At 38.4% G+C, this 17226-nt stretch overlaps 1 protein-coding gene across 3 annotated transcripts in view; it reads left to right on the top strand.

The window, feature by feature from the left end:
* TMEM132C (transmembrane protein 132C) overlaps nt 1-17226 on the top strand; it is a 200755-nt gene that overhangs the window by 9314 nt on the left and 174215 nt on the right. Inside the window, exon 1 of one of the 3 annotated variants that reach the window (XM_035564994.2) lies at nt 6679-6725. The exons of the other annotated variants lie outside the window; for them this stretch is intronic. The gene's annotated coding sequence lies outside the window, so the exon portion shown is untranslated. Of the gene's footprint in view, nt 1-6678; nt 6726-17226 lie in introns of those variants that run through there. 3 annotated transcript variants of the gene reach the window in all.

The following is a 17226-nucleotide window of genomic DNA, read 5'->3' as shown; positions in this document are numbered from 1 at the left end:
GGGCTTCTGTTTTGTATGAAACTTATGTAAAATTTTGTAGAAGGACAATTTGTATTACACTTTTGTCAAATATATTAGTAAATTTAGGTTGTCAATACTTGCACTTCTGCCTTTTCAAGGATGAGTTTAATTTAGTTTTTTTTTTTTTTTTTTCAAATCTGCTATGCTCTACTGGTGGGTACTCTGATACTTGATCTTGTTTCACTGCCCCTGGTGTCCAATAATGGACCGATCAGACAGAAGATGATTTTCTTTGTGGACAGCTGTAATTTGTGATTTGGATCTGAGTTATGCAGAGTATGGGTAACGTGACTAGAAAGGACTCCACATTTTCTGTGCTATAAAATGCTTGCTTAGTGAATTTCTACATCAGGCAGTCTGGCAGTGAATATTCAAAGGGAGCTGCACGTGCCTAACAGAAGTGTAAAGCTTGTTCCTCTTGTAAAAGCTGAAGTGACATTACATGAGTTGGTGATTGTTCTTGGTGAGTCTCTTTTGTCTGTCCTGGTGTATCTTTATTGTATATATTTGAATCTCACTCTCACGACAAAGCTTACGATTTAAAAAGTGTTTTATTTAGCAAGGTAACTCTAATTTTCCTCTTTTACGTGTTCAAAAAGGGCTGTCTTTTGTGAGAAATATTATTGAGCTGATACTGCTTTAAATGACTTTATGCCTCTCTTGTTCCTAATCATCCCAATAATAATGTCAGAAAAATCTATTAGAAGAATACCGAACTAAGGTACTGTCTTTCTATATATTTGTTTAACATGTCTTCGTGTCATTCTATCTTAGAGGGAAAAGGGAAGAAGAAATTGTAAGCAGGGTTGCCATGTTTCTTAGTTCTCTCTTCAGTTGTGTGTGTGTAAATGTGAGTGCTTAGGTAACCTCTGATTTCTTTTGTTCATCTGTAAGACAGGAATGACTAAAGCATTTGATTACCTTTCTGTTATAATGTGGGTAGAAAAAAAATATTTTCTTTGAGGTAAAATTGCAAGTTTTTACAAGTTTTGCAATTGATTAGATAGCAATGTGAATTATTACTGTTTCAATTTTACCCAGAAATACCTACCATGATATGAGACCAATATCACGTGATGGTACTCACCAATTCACTGGATGTACTCCTTAGTCATATTTCCAGATGGAGGCTGTAAGTTAATGTATTGTGCTTTGGAACATCAGCAAAATAATGGAACAAATTTTTCCAGTTGTGTGTAACAGTAGGGTTTAGTATATTGTGAGGTGTTTTTTTTTTTTTTTTTTTTTTTTTTTTTCATTTGGAGCATCACATACTCTGGATGAAAGGAGAGTGGTGGTCTGGAAAGGCAAATGCTGATCTGGAAAGATGTGTAGTGCAGTGTCCATCTGGAAGGTCCTTATTACATTACACACAGTTATTCAAAGAACCATAGATCCATGCCTTGGCTACTTAACAGATTAAATTTGGATATTACTGTATTTCAGGCTCAAAGCATCACAATTCATCAAAGCTTCAGGCTTCCATTGAACTCTAGTCTTGGTTTTGAAAATTCATTTGGAATTAAATTAGCTGTAGTGACAAAACTGTGACACTTTAACAGGAATCATCTGATGACATTTAAACATGATCATGTAGTGCTGTAATGCCAGAATTGGTTTGAGGTAAAAATCATGCCTTGAGGCAGTGTTGTTCACGAGAGTCATAAAATGCAAACAGTTTATTTGAAGAGTACTTATATTGATATGTTTTTGTTTTAATCACGAGGAGGAAAAGGATCCACTTTTGTTAGTAGCAGAGATTTGTGAAGTTTGACTTGAACCTACAGTTCTGAGTGCCTCTACATTTTTGGATCCTGACCTGGACCCTGAAGAGGATGTCTCATCTTCGTACGTTGTATTTAGACCACTGTTAGTTTGATTCATCTAAATGTTAGCAATGTTCTGAGCTTTCTTGTACTGTGTGGCTCTTGTGCATAGCCTCTTAACGTTTGAGAAGAGTATGTCAAATTGAAGCCTTGGGTCACCAGTGCTTATTAGTTTCTCTCGACTTTTTGTAATTCATTATTTTGTGAATGGACTTTTCTGAAACTAAAAATTCGATTTTAGTGTTAGAACTTGTATGTGAATAACTACAGACACTGGCATAAGCTGTTATCTCAAGTTCTAGCTCTTTTGTAATGAAGCAAATTCTACTCCATGGGCACTTGTTCATGCCCTGTACATTGCATGTGAAACCCTGGCTCTGCATATTTCAGTAGGAGGCTTACCATTCATCCAGATCTCAGCCCACATGTATATTGCTCTGTATGCATCTAATAATTCATGGCTGCTAGGTACAGTATCTGCAGTATACCTCACTTTACCATGCGATTTCTCTCCCTATGAAGTGAAACAGATTGGATGGAGAGGACATTTTTAGTGCTATTCATGGGCAAAGAACAGTTTTGTATTCTTTTGCAGCATTTACGTATATTCATTTGCTGGAAGAGGGGAACTAGTTCAAGATGCCAGATCTCATTTGGCACTGCTAGACCCTGTCAGAGTTGAAACGATTTTGGAAATATTTTTCTGTTAATTAGTCTGTTTATAAGTGGTAAATACTGTTTGAAAAACACTGTTTCAGTGTCCTTCACGGGAGAACGTTTAAAACAACTCATTGGCATCTGTGTTCAAATAATTCAGAAGATATTTAATCCAGATAAACTCCTTTACTTGTAACAGTCAAGTTAAATGTACTTATCCTTGCTTTCTTTTTTCTTTTGGGTGAAAACTAACATAGTAAAATGTACCCAGAGCTCTCAGTTATTCTATCCTATGTCTTGCTGTAGCCCTGCACAGGGTTTCAGGAGGCACAGAGAGAAGCTCTGACGTTTTGGTGGAAGCTCTGTCAGCACAACAGCTGTTTACTTTATCTATGGCTTTATCGACTAATTGTTCATGTAGTGCTTTCTGGCTTCAACTCGCTCTCGGTACTCCTGGATGTTAGTGTTCCTTTCTACCTGAAATAGCTGAGTGATATGAAAGGGGGGCTGGTAGAAACAAAGTACAACCAAAGCAACCGTTAGTATTTCTTTGCATTAAATGTTAGAGGGCATAGCTGGAAAGCTCACATTCTGTAACCTGTTCTGTTCTTAGGGGTTTGGATATTTAAAGCTGTCACTGACATATCCCATCCAACCTTCCACCCTCTTGAAAGTAAGTTGTGGGTTGCCAGCCTCTGTTAATTTCTATTAATTTTTGAAGACATCTTTGGGTTTATATTGAAATTTAAATTCTAACATGCTACAATGTAAATAGCACTATATATGCATGTAGGGTGAATATGCATTTCTGCCTTTCTGCCTGCTTCCCCCCCAGTCATAACTTAAAACTAAAACTGAAATCAAATAGCGTAAGCTTTAAGGAAATAATTTTGGAGAAACAGAAAATGCAAAACACATGGACTACTCAGAATGTGAAGACTTAGTGAAGAAATCTTTCTTCACTGGAAAAACTAACTCTAGTGGGTTTAGTAAGCAACATTTCAAAGCAGTTTGAGATGAAAGGTCTGTGGTCTAATTCGTTACATATGTGATATTTCTTAATGGATTGGTACTATAGTAAAAAAGTCAGGGAAATAATATTTTTTTAGTTTTTGGCCTGATTTGGTAGTTTAAAAATCAAGTTTAGTCACAATGTTATCTGAATGGCAAATATCTGAATATCAGAAAATGACATTTAGATTAATTGGTTAGCAATCTTTGCTATAATACCTTCTTAAAATGGGGCTTTCTCAAGCTGTAACTGTTTTAGCTGAAGTTTTCCATGCTGCATATTTTCTGACTGATTTGAGAAAGTTTCTGTGAAGTGGTTCAGTTGTTTCCAAGAACAAAGCCAGCTAGAAATTGAGTTCTAGCCAATTAGAATCACTTCCATGAGCAGATCTACTTGGGTGAAATCCTGTGATTTTCACTGTTAGAGGCAAAGATAAATGGTGTTTTCTGTAATCTCTTTCTGAAGTGATGATGATGTATGAATGCTAGCATTCATTTTTACTAAGATTCATGACTGCAGATAACTCCTGCAAGCACGTCCCTGCGTTTAAAAAAAAAAAAAACACACATAAAAATGGGGATAAAAATGTTTGTGAAGGCATATAACTTTTGAGTTAATTCCATGAATAATCTATTCAAAGTTGCCAGAGTTCTAAGTCTGAAAATTGTGTCTAGTCTGTTCTTAATTCAGCTGCCACTCTCTCAATTCTGTGTTGTTCTGAGAATGTTGTCTTTGTGGAGCACGCTGCATCTCAGATAAAGGTGACGTGTGTTTTCTTGGGGATGATTCCCTTTGACTGTCATAAGCCATCATAGCCCCACCTTTCAGGGCAAAAGCTGGGGAGCCAGGGAGGCTCTTGTGTGCTCTCAGAATGCCTCCTTCCTCTTTTTCCACTTCATGCAGAAAAGGGGGAGGAAGCAATCTTGGGGCATGACAAGAGCTAAGGAACAGGTGGTTATCTGCAGGTCTGCTGTCTCATTTCATACACAGGATGGATAGCTTCCTGGGAAAAAATCCCAGATTTTGTTTTGAAGGCCGTTATTGTCTGTGGACTTCTGCTTCATTTGTTACAGAAGCAGAAGGTGTGTAGATATAGCAGGCTCAGCATGGGTTTAACTTCTTTATCTAGACAGAGAGGAACTTTGGTATTTCAGAGCATAAATAGCCTCTGTGGCTGTCACTGTTTTGTTGTTATTTTTTGTACTTGGTGACAATGTCCTGGAATATTTTCAGTAGCCCCTCAGGAAGACCACATGAGTGGCTCATGAGCCAAATGCAAGCTACAGAAAGGAGATAGGTAGGGGTTATATGGTTCAGAGCATGTTATGTTACTACTCAGAAACTTCCCTTGGCATTCAGGACTTCATTTTCTGAATCCCTTCTTTGTCTTTATTTACTGTAGCTGGATGAGTTTGCAGATTAGCTTGTAGCTCATGGAAGGAGCAAAGATTGTAGGAAGATAAAGGTAGTTAAAGGAGTTTAGTAGGGCTCTGGGGAGTTATATTATGTTCTTGTTCCTGCCACAGCATTAGTGTGATGCTGGAAAGAAAACAGATTTGTACATTATCCTTACATACTTTTTTTTTAAAGAGCTGTCCTTAAAGTAAGCGAGAGATTTACTCTGAACTTATGCTAATACTGTATTCTTCAGAAAATCAGGCTATAAGTTTTCTAAATAAGGAGTCTGTATTAGCAGATACTTCTGAGTTTAGTTACTAATTTAGCAGTACTGCAGTTCGCACTCCTAAAAATTATAGAAAATTCTGTTCTAGGAAAGTGCTGTGCAAGTAATTTTATTAATATTTCTGATATGCTCTGTATAGTAGCAAGAAAAGCTTATTGGAATAGAAATAATTCTGTGCAACACTTCAAATAGTCTTGAATTAGTGTATAGGTTATACATGATGGTAAAGAAATGGTGAGCAGCTGTCTATTCTTCCAGCCGTAGGAAGAAGTTATTTGGAAGAAAGAATATGTCATTAAAGGCCGTATCTTAATGCATATGTATGTGGGGATGAATTAAGTTTAAGTCTGGATTTCCTTATTACTTTTTTTAGTGCTTTACTTGGCAAATGTAACATTCTTTTTGTGAAGAAACCTTCTGGCTCATTGTAGGCTATTCCTGCTGCTTTTAATATCCTTTGAGATTGATTCATGAAGTGCCAACATCTTAAGCTGTGGAAAAAGAGTAAGAATCTTAAAGAAAGACCCTGGTACATGGGAATGGATTTGAACTTGGACTATTTCAGTGCCACTTTCATCAGAAAGACATGTCATGATTCAAAGAACCTTTGCCATTAAGTAAAGCTATCAACTCGAGCAGTTCTATTTTGATCAAATACTGATAGCATTAGTGTGCAAAGAGTATAAAGAAAGTGTTTGGATCTGGCTTATTGGAATATTTCAGAAAACTAGTAGAGGTTTCTCAGGTAACTTTTCAACATATCTATACGTGATAACTACTTGGCAATATTTTTCCTCCAAGTGGGTAGATGAACTTGAATGTTTTTATTTTAATGACATTCAAGTGACTTGTGTCTTGGTGTAGGATAGGTCAATATTTGTTTACATTTCACTAGCTGACAGTTCCACACAGAAAACGATGTGTGGAAACAAAAGAAAACAGAAGTGAAAAGTTCAGTGGAAGAACGTTAGAATACCTGGTGCATCTTCAGGGGATGGTGGTGGACCCTCAATACAACCCACTTCAAACAGTGCGTGTTTTGGAAACTTAGCAGCCACAGAGGTAATAGGAAGAAGGACCTGTGACCTTTTGGCTTCTCTTCATTAGTCCTTGAACAGACTGCAGGACAAAGAAAATCAAAGCTATGCTTCCTTATAAACTAGGAAAGTTAAGTGTGGCCATTTTTCTGGCTTGCTGCATGTGCTCTGAGTAGTTTCAGAAGTATCTCTGATTTAGAAGCACATTCATAGGATGACTTTCAGTAGGTTTCAGGTGAGATAAAGCCTCTTCATTGATTATAGGGAGAGCTGAAAGAGCACCTCATTTAAACAACTAAATGTAGTGGAATTAATCTGTGTAGGCTTCTATCATTTCCTGCTTTATTACTTTCCATTTTTTTCCCAACAGATTTCAGATCTATAGAATCCCTTAAAGTTATTTGCCACTCCCAGGGAAAGAGGATTCAAAGCATTGCAGAAAAGGCTGAGTGCCTTCAAGGTGAAGAAATGGTACTGACCTGTGTTTGGTAAGAAAGTCAATACTGTACGAACCTCTCCCAGTTCTTAATTTAATGCATTTCTTTAAGGCAAGAGTGGAGTAGAGACAACCTATTTGCAGACTTTCTTGAATGGTTTTTCCTGATTGTTTTTGTAGGAAGAAGTTACATGGAAAGCTGACTGTAAGGAAAACTTTGTTCTTTGAATGTCAAGGTGGTAATAACATTCAGAAGGTAGCAGATACAGGGCACAAAGGCACTCAATTTTTTTTTTTTTGTGTAAGAGGAAAGAATCAAGTATTTAGACAGAAAATCAGAGGTATCTTTAAGAAGTCTATTCAATGGTTACAGAGTTTCTGGATACTTTATAGAGTTCCTGTCAGTGCCTTACATGATGGTATTTTCATCTGCTTACTTGCACATTAACATCAACTGCAGTGCAGGAGGTTCCTTAGCTGATAAGTCAGATTTTATCCTAGCGTGCTTTTTGCAAGAGGACTTCCTTGAAAGAAAAAACAAACAACTTTGTAGGCTGTTCTGCTTTTACCACATTACCATAGATTGTCTTTTTTTTGTAGTTCTGATAGCTTATTAATGTTTTCTGGAACCTGTTTTAGTTTCCTCAGACTTACCTTATTTTCTCACTTCCCTCTTGCTCCCCTTAAATGTCATCTATTTAAAAAAAAAAAAAGTAAAAAAAAAAAAAAATATAGGGAAACGTGGTGGTGTTCAAATAATTGTAACTGAGAACAGAGATCTTTGATTTAGACAGTGCAGCAATGCAGTCTGTTCCAGAAGCATAAGCTTTCCTTTGATAAGCAGCATTGACCCCGAGGGTTTCTCATAAGTTCAGTGAGTGATAGCACGGAGTGGATGCATCATAGTATGTCATGAAACCCAGACTGAAATCCAGAGCTTAAATACAGACAGTGAACCCAGAAGCTCTGCTTCATTCAGGTCTGGAAGATCTGTAAAGCACATGGGACTGTCTGCTCTGTACATAGAACAGCTCAGTATATCACCAAAACAACATCAGGCAGCTTAATTTGCTGCTATTCCTGCTCAGACAGCCTACCCACATCCAGTTTATGAGTAGACACATCTGCAATTATGCTGTGCTTCTTGCCAATCCCTAGACCTGTCCTTGAGAGCTGTGTAGACACAGGCAGTGAGCCCTGTTACATACGAAGGCGAGTCCATCAATTCCATGCCATGGGTACCAGATGCAGGTTTGGGTTCTGGCCAGATTGCCCTTGGCAGGACAAAGTTTATTGCCTCTTGTTTTATATTTTGCTTGTTTTTTAAATGTGGCCATTATGTTGGCCAAGTTCCCATAATAAATTATTTTTATGTACCTAATTCGTTCTCAATGAAACAGACCAATCCATTAAGGATCCTGCACTAAAAAACTGTAGCTCATTATGTGTTCTTGTGGTGTATGACATCAGTAGAATGCCACAAGTTAATTACATTCTTAATTCCAGCTTTGTATTGAATTAGGGACCTATTATACATAGAATAATTGAAAACCTGCTGAGATCACGTCTGGTAACATCTAATTGTATCCCATGACATTTTTTTCCCCTAAACTTTAAATAAAAACTGGTATTTCATTTAGCATGGTTTTAATTAATTGACAAGAGAAATGTAATTAGAGCGGAGGCAACAGACCAACTATATTTAAAATAATCACTCCAAAATTAATCACATTTGGGGGAAACAATTAAGTTTCCAGAGCAGGAGCTATTCTGTTGCACTTCTGGAAAAACTTTGAGCAGGCATGATTGAAGAAAGGAATTGCTGCTTGTAGAAGAGAAGAAAGATTTAAACATTTGGAGGTATTGAGTGATCTTTCAACCTAAGGAAACTTGATATCCGTGCAGCTTCAGGCATCAGAGAGCTAGGAAGAGAACTGAAACCTAATGGTTTTCAGAATATTGAGAGGGGCAGGACATAGCTGCATTGTACTAGGAGCAGAAGTGGTTACTGGTGGCCTGAAGAGCTGAGAAGCTTTCCCAGCTTTTCTGGACTCCAGTAGAATTGCCTGCTAGCTGCCAAGAGCAGAAGAGAGTTTCACTTCAGCATCAGTGATTACGCTTGTGATTTGGGCTCCTTGAGCTTTCTGCCGTGCTTCCCAAGGCCCAGCTGCCATGGAAGTGGTAGGAGTTTTGTGGAGGCTGCTTTGCCATCTACCATCAAAAGAGCACTATTGGAGGTAACAGGAAAATGTTTTATTTCCTCCTTTTTTTTCTTTCTGAAAATATTAGCACATTCCTGCTCTTAATATCAAGACCCAATAGTTAGCTAAATTAGGCAGGATCAGGGAGTGAGAATGGTGATTAGCAGGAAAGCACGTTGCTCATCTTTTCTTCAACAAAACCTTGTCTGTGATCTCAAGCAGAACTAGATTTTAAAGTTATCTGAGGATATGCTTCTGAACAGTATTTTCAACATCAATTTCTGATGCTAACATATAAGCAGGAGGTTTGGATCTGTTTTGGGAAATTATTCTTATATACATGTAATATATATTATATATACAGAGCTGTTTATTTAAATCAGCCTGCAACAAAGCTTTAATTCCAGGATGAAGAATGTCACTTTGTTTGCGGAAAGATTCATTTGTTTCAGGACATAACTATATTTCCTGATTGTAGCCTTAATTATAGTACCTAACTTCTTTCTGGTTGGTATCTTCAAAATTAATTTGCACCTATTTGGGCTTGTCTATACATAAATATGCATATGCTTTGTTTATAAATGGAGAGCATATGCAAGGATAAAAATGATGCATGAGAGCAGGTTTACGAGATCTCGCTGTGCTTGGACACAAGCAGAACTGCTGGGTACATCAACTGCAAACTGGCTGGCAGCCACAGCACACAGAATGGAGGGGATGTTTGCCTAAAAGACTAGATTGTGTCAGGCGTGACTAAGCAGGAATTTTAGCTAAAATGTGTTAGCAAATTGAATGCTTAGAGGAAAATGAGAGTGTTCATGGTCTTATCTTTGTTCATTTGAGACTGGATTTTATTTTTTTAATATAAAAATCAATGGGGGGAGGAAAAAGCCTCTGCAGGGTGTTTCCTGAGTTTTAGAAATGCTGATATAGGTGAGTGAATATTTTGCTTTTGCAGTTCCTTTTGGAGTATGCATTCTTTTTTAATATCCTTGTAGCTCTTGGAGCACAAGACTGTCAGTTGGATTGTGTTTTTTAAAAACAGAAAAACTTTAATTACCCACATGCACTAAACAGGCCCAGTGAGAGTGAGACTGGGTAAAGGGAGGGCACTTGGAGCTTACTTTCTGATTGAAAGGTGTAATGAAGGCTAACAGCCAATGCTTATTTTACTTTATGGATGGTGTTCTTGAGGAAAAGAGTTGCAGGACCTGTGTTCTTCTCAATCCCTAGGCCTGTGGGAACGGCTGCTGCAAAGCCATAGCTTGATGGAATAAGCTATTCAGCAGGGCAACTAGCAAAGAACTGACATACTGGTATGTCAGAACTGGTATAGATTTCCTCCCTTTGGTGTGGGACCTTTATGATGGACTAAGATAGTACTTTTCTTAACCCCCCTTTTTCCCAAGAAATTATAAGAATTTGAGAGGAAGTGTGTGGCTTACATTTTTCATCTTGACATCAAAAAATACTTTCTACCAAGTAGAGGTCTGTAGCACCTCTCAGTTGTGCTCAATTGTGTTAATAGATGAGAACCTCTGTTGCTATAAGGTTTCTGAAAATCTGTCCTTTTTAATTAATAAACAGGGTGAGTACATTGCTGAAATACATGACTCTGCCCACTCGATCTTTTATTCGTTTTCTTTTATGGACTGCTATGTTCTTTCCTCATTACTTTTCTAATATTAACCTTAGAGGGTATGTATGCAAACTGGTGAACAAACCACTACGTGCATGTTTCTGTAATCTGGATAGACTTGGTATGTAAAACACTGCTGCTCTACCAAGGTTCTGGGAACTTCTAGAATGTAGAAAACAGGGATGCTGGAGCCTCACAAATGTTTTAAACAGTAAATCTTCTACCGCTTTATTTCCCACATTCCTGGGAATATGGGAAAAGAGCATTTAACAATGAAGCAGACACGAAATACTGTGGTTAAAATAACAAAAAGTAAACCTATTAGCTAGAAAACCATTACCTGTCACCGAGCTAGTGCATTGAGCCTAGCCTAGTGTGAACAATTATTTTCATTATATCACTGGGATAGAGCTGAATGACTTGTTTCTGTGCTATGAATAGCAGGAGTCGATTGGAGGGAAGCAGTGTCAGAAACCTTATGTAAAGCCTACCTGTGGGATTTGCATTTCCACAAAATTCGCGTCTTGTTGTTCTGAAGTCAGGAAACACACTGTAGGAATGCTGATTATGCATCAGATATACATTACAGACCCAGAATATTTGGCATTGAGATCAAATTTACATCCAGACAGCTTGCACAGAATCCATGTTCTGTCGAGGAGATAAAAGAAGGGGACCAGTAGCCTAAATTGGTGAATTCAGCAAAGTTGATTTTTCTTGACAAGTGATTTCTGGAGGTTTCCCATCTCCTGAAGGCTGCAGGAGTAGTTATGTAGAATAAACTGACAGTAATGGGCAACTGTCTTTCTCATCTCTGTCCAGTTTAGCTTAGGCCTTCCATTTTTCAGTGATAATACTAAATGAAGTACGAGCTGGACAGTGGCCAGGTGTCAGCACATGGCAGAAGGTTTTAATTCTGCTTTTAGAAACTAGATAAGTAGTGCACTAATATAAGCTAATATAAGCACGACTCCCTTCTCAGTTGGACAGCTTGAGTGAAGATGAGCGTGACACTGCCATATCGTCGTGTTTTGTGTTAGAGCTTGTTAAAGCTGTAATTATTACAGCTGTCTCTAACATACTGTCACAGTATTAAAACATCTATTTGATTATATGCAATGACAGTAACTAGATAATAATTCTCTGAAGATTTTTGCCTCTATTATATATGTTTTTCCCTGTTGTTCATACACTGGTACTACTCAGGATTCATAAATGCTGTTGTTCTCTTCCATCCCCCTTCCAATTTCAATACTGAAAGCTGTGTTTCTGAGTAATCACGAAGTTGTGCATTTAGCTGCTTCCTCTCTAAGATTCCATAATTTCTTGAGATGCATTGCAGCCACAATGTATGCTGTATCTCGTGCCCAGAACAAGCTGATTATGCCGTAGTATGTGCATTCTGATGATTCGTAGAGACATCTCCTGGTTTCAGTGGAGAAATTAAAACCAGAATGCCTCTGAAGGCACAAATGGACTGAAATTGGTGTTTTAACATTAACTGAAGTAGTGCTTTTTAAGCTGTCTTTTTCATTCTCTGCAGTTTTTAACCCCTTCCACTCTTCAGCAAGTCTTTGTTCTTGGGTTTGTTCATAACCTTCTGTTTTATAGGGGAAAGATTCCTTTGTTCTGTGGCTCCTAATTTTTTTTTTTAAGTGAGTTTATGGCGAAGTGTTCTGGAGAGATCAGTGCTGAAAAGAAGTGACTATCTTTCACCTTGAATACTTTTGTTATGGAACATGGGGATTTCTCCACAACGACATGCTGATTACAGATGTGCCTGAAAGTCATTTCTTGCATTTTTGGCATTGAGAAATTTTAGAATTAGAGCCTGTTTTTTTTTTTTCAAAGGGTAGTGGTTTGAATGGATTAAAAAAAAAAAAAAGAGGAGTCTAAAAGGTCTGACTATGAGTGCTGGGTAGGTGCAGAAAAGAACATGCTGCCCTTTTGACTGAGTTACTTGATATAAAACCGGACAAAGCTGTGACAGTGCACTCGGAAGCAGTCTCTGAGTCCTTTGCCAGTCTGCTGTTCACCAGCTGAATTTAACTATGGTTCCTCCGATTAGTGAATAGATTTTCCTCAGATTCTCTTATTTCTGGTTTCTTCCCCAGCTTTTTTTTCTGTGGAAGACAAAATCCATCACAGGGACTTAGATTTATTAACTGCTGCCTGAGTCACTTTGCATGATGTCAGGGGAGGAGAGAAACTGATTGTATCCTTAGAACTGGTTTAACAAAGGCTTTGGATAATTCCTGAGGTTTTTAAGATGTTGGGTTGGCTTAAATGATTAGTGTGAAAGGTTCAAAGAAGACTTTAAATATTTAAGGCTCTATTCTGTCCTTGCTTGTACCCTTGCTATTTTCACATTCTCTGGATTCACTTTTTTTCTCTGGATTTTCACATTTGAATGAGAAAGTAATTTCATGTCTCTCTCCCTCCCTGTCTTTCTGCACTCTCCCCCATTCAGCCTGCACAGAGTTGGTATTCTCTCTTCCAGCTGTTACTGAGGATCTAGGGAATGTTGCCAGGTACGTAGGAATGGGGGAAGGCAGTGTCTAGAAGGGGGAGGAGTGGATCCAAACAGCACACAGCACATCATTCCGTGCTAATCACCAGTGTGATGATAGATACCCCTGAAATAAGCAGATCCCTTCATCTTTAGCAGCTCAGGATTGGAGGCAGAATATTTTGCTCTCCACTCCTCCTCTTCATCTTGCTATCCCCCCCTTTGGAAATCACCATTCCTTTCCTGGCAGAATCTGTTCTTTTTCCATCTCCCTGTTTGTGATGCCATTTAAATCTCTTCATATCTTTTTTTTTTTTTCTCTGGGAATACCTGCAGTAATGCTTGTAACTTCATCTGCTGAGAGAGCGCTTATTTATGGGTGGTGATTCTTCCCACAGTGATAGACAGAGCTTAGCATGGGGCAAGGAGATGATGACTAGACAAACAGGGAAGTCCGACCCCATGCTATTGATATCTGCCACCAGATGAAGATCAAAATTTATGACCTCTAAAATTTGGTAGTTGCTTAAAGAAACTTAGATGTAGATGGGCAGGTTTTGTTTGCATGTAACAGAGTTTACATTCCCTGAACAGTTGTTACTACTTTGTGTCCATCTACCTCTGATTCTCAAACCATACTTCTCAGTTGTGTGAGTATGCAATCATCTGTTGATTCCTTCTAATTCTTCACTAGGCCTGTTACTTGTGGGAGAAACTATGGGAAAAGGGATAGTGTATTGTTTGGAAGGCTTCTGAAAATACATCACTTAATGCTTACTGACAACTATTTCCATTTGACTGGGCTCACTTGGAATACCAGTGTACCTGGTATTCAGGTATCACCATTCTTGATAACAGTTTCAGTTCTCTCTCTTTAAAATGGCAGCTGAATGTTGTTATTAATGTGATCCTATTTGCCGTCTGTGATGGTGTAACCAGAAACTATTCAGTCAAGGTGAAAAGCTCACTCAGCTTGGAATTTACTCTTACAGTCCCAGGTGTAATGTGCTTGCTAGTGAAGTCTGAATTCAGTGTGGAAAGGACTTGGTCTACTCCATTCCCTTGGAGTATTTCATTAGTGAGTGCTTTTTACAGTTAACTTGTATAGCTGCACTGAGTTTCATCTATGCTAAATGGATTCCAGTTATTCCCATGACCTTCAACTCCTCTTTCAGAAGTTTATGCATCAAGGAACATGCTTTGATGCAGTTTTAAGGAAAGTCTATATCCCTCGGTGTTTTAATACCTTTACTGTATGAAGGTATTGGGGTATCTATGCAGCTTGCCAGCACGAATGGACTGGATAACAACTGGCAAATCCTGTATGCCACAGACAAGGTATCAGTCACTGTCAAGGAAGATCGCTCAACAGCTGTACTTTTTCATACTGACTCTTCCACATAAAACCACTATGAGAGTGAGGGTGTTGGGTGAATTGCTTCAGGCTGATTGCATTGGTATTAGCCAAACAGGTAGTACAGCTACTTGTCTTCTGCCTCTGAGCCCTTTCTGACAGTTGTCTTCACGCCTTGTGAGTCAGGGCTTTTCCTGTGAAGTTTGTAAGTATGATCTAGAGAAATGCTGAGTATCTATATCTCACCCAGTTGTTAAGTCCAAAGTCCAGAAAGTCTTTAAAAGAGCATTCCTAGAGTTGCTTAGAAGGGCTTTTGGGGCATAGTCAGGAATTAGCGCAGAGATGCTCTTTTTGGGCGTTGACTGTTTGGTTGCACTCAGCTGTTGGAGTGATGTTCAGTGTGATATGGCCAGATACGTGATGCAGGGTGGTGTCTGGGAGGATTATCTCAAATGTCACTTGCAAGAAAATTGATCTAATAACTGCTGTTCTGAGACAGGCTATCAGCTGAGCATCTGGTCTGCAATGTGTTTCGTTATGACCTCTGTCCAACCACAGGCAAACAACAATGGCATTATTGTGCAGGGGATAAAGGAGTATGTTGATCGCTGAAGATGCGGAGGGAGTTCTACCTCTGAAAAGCCTAGAGGAATTTTTAGAGTAGCTTTGAAGGGCATAGCACTTGGTGTGATGATTCACTATTTCTGTTAATTTGTAGTTTAAAGGTGGGCTCTCTTTATTCATACAGATTGACGGTTCTGAAGGAAGCAAATTTTTCAAAAAAAACAACAAAGTAATCCTTTTTGCTTAAGAGCATTGCTTTTCTTCCAACTGTACAGGAAGTGAATCTGATTGCTTTGTTCCTTTGCAGAATTTATTTCCTTCCTCACAGTAACAGACTTTTTCATTATGCTTTTGTTAGTAAAGATTGACATACAAGGTCCCATTTTATTATTTTTATTTATTTATTATTATTATTATTTTTATGAAATGGAATCATCTTGTTCAGGAAGACCAGAGAAAAGGGAAAAACTCTGCAGACTGTTTCCTCCACATGTCCCAAGTAAACTTTTTATTTACCCTTGTGCACTTAAATACCTGCTACTGCTTAATAAAATCACTTGGAAAATCTCCCTGGGCTGGCAAATGGTAGAGTTTGCAAAGCTGCTATTGAGTCTGTAGGATTCTGGAGCTGATGCTGAAAGGTAGGGAGCTTTGGGAGGGTCTGACCTCAGGAATCCTGGAGCTAGAGAGGGTCAGATGGGTGCTCGAGGCTATGGGTGAGAGGCTAGATTCAAGCTGTGCTTTGGAGTAAGGTGTATGATAACCGGACTTTTCCCCTCCTGGTACTTGAAAATAAAAAGAAAGTAATACCTAAATTGATAACTGACTGTGCGTGCTTTAGTGTAGCATTGGAGTGGGTCAACTAGATAGACATCATTATTCCCTTCCTCTCGTAAGAGGAAAGTTTAATTTTCCTTTATTATATCAAGATATATTGGGGAAACAGTATATTAACTTAGTTTTTCGCTTTATGTTTTCAGCATTAAAAACACCATGCTCAAATTGCATTTCTGACTTTTCCCCATGCTCTGTCCCTTTCTGCAAAAGTGCGTATATATACGTCTGTGTGTATACCATAAATATGTATAACAGAAATATTTGGTGAACTGCTTGCTTCTATGCCTGGCTTGTATTTGGCATGCACAAGTTATGTGAGAACCTGTTTTATGTTGAAAAGTGGCTGGGATGTTACTTTCAGGTTTGTTAGCTCAGTGATGCACTGGTTTACAGCCAGCAGGGATGAGGAATTGGAAGGTTGCTTTTAAACTCAATGACAGATTGCCAGGGGAACGAGGGCTATAAAGCCATTCATTTGGCTATCCTCTGGGGAGAGTCAGCCATCCATCCAGCTGAGTCAGTGGGAGCAATAAGGCAGGAGAAACCAGCCAGGCAGCCATTTAGAAAATGTGCTAGCTGCTTTGGGGGATTAATTTAGTTAATCGGATTAGTTTAACAAGTATCAAGAAGAGAACTGACCAAGTGACCACTAGATAAACTATTTTACTAGTAAGCTATATAAAAGAAATGATCAGTGATAACAGGTAGAACTTGTATTTTTTTTCCCCCGAAATAGTAATTTCAAATAATAAACATTTAGCAGCATATTTCTTTATTCCAGTGCTGTTATGCCTTCATGTTGATACCTGTATGTGGATCAATTTCAAATGGTCGACCTTATGCACTGCTTCTGAGTCCACTTTTTCCTAGATCCTCCCATGTTTCTTCCTTTCATATTATTTTCTGTAGTGTTAAACATCCTTCACAAATCACCGTCTTCTCCCTTCAGGCTCACGTGGTCTAGGAAAACTCCTGATACTTTCACATGTGAGTGATGAAAATGGTTGTACTGTATTCCTTGTCACTTTGTTATTCTGCTTTCCTCAGTGAGGAGCCAGGCCAGCTTATGTTACAGTTGATAAGAAGCAGGAGGTGGGTAGGAATTTGCATGCCAAGGAGAGTGGCGCTTAAAAATGGGCTTATGAGCTCAGTCAAAACTGAATTGCAAAAACTGTGTTCCTAGAGACATCAAAAACATAACTTTTTTTTTTTTAAAAGGAAATAGAGAACCAGAAATGTAAGTTATTGAGTAACTGCCTCATTTATCTGTATTTTCTGTAAAACCTTGCGTACAATTAAAATGCCCCAGAGGTTTAGCTGGAGGCAAAAAATCATAGCTCTACCAATACTGAGGGAGCCCTTTGGCTTAGACCAGTTGAATCTGATGTTACATAAAAAGATGTTAATGAGGAAGACACTTAAGTTGTTTATTTTTATACTTTTTTTTTA

Source organism: Cygnus atratus, chromosome 17 (assembly GCF_013377495.2).
Source record: "Cygnus atratus isolate AKBS03 ecotype Queensland, Australia chromosome 17, CAtr_DNAZoo_HiC_assembly, whole genome shotgun sequence".
Taxonomy (NCBI): domain Eukaryota; kingdom Metazoa; phylum Chordata; class Aves; order Anseriformes; family Anatidae; genus Cygnus; species Cygnus atratus.
Note: the sequence above shows the minus strand (reverse complement) of the source record. Positions and strands in the feature narration are given on the sequence as shown.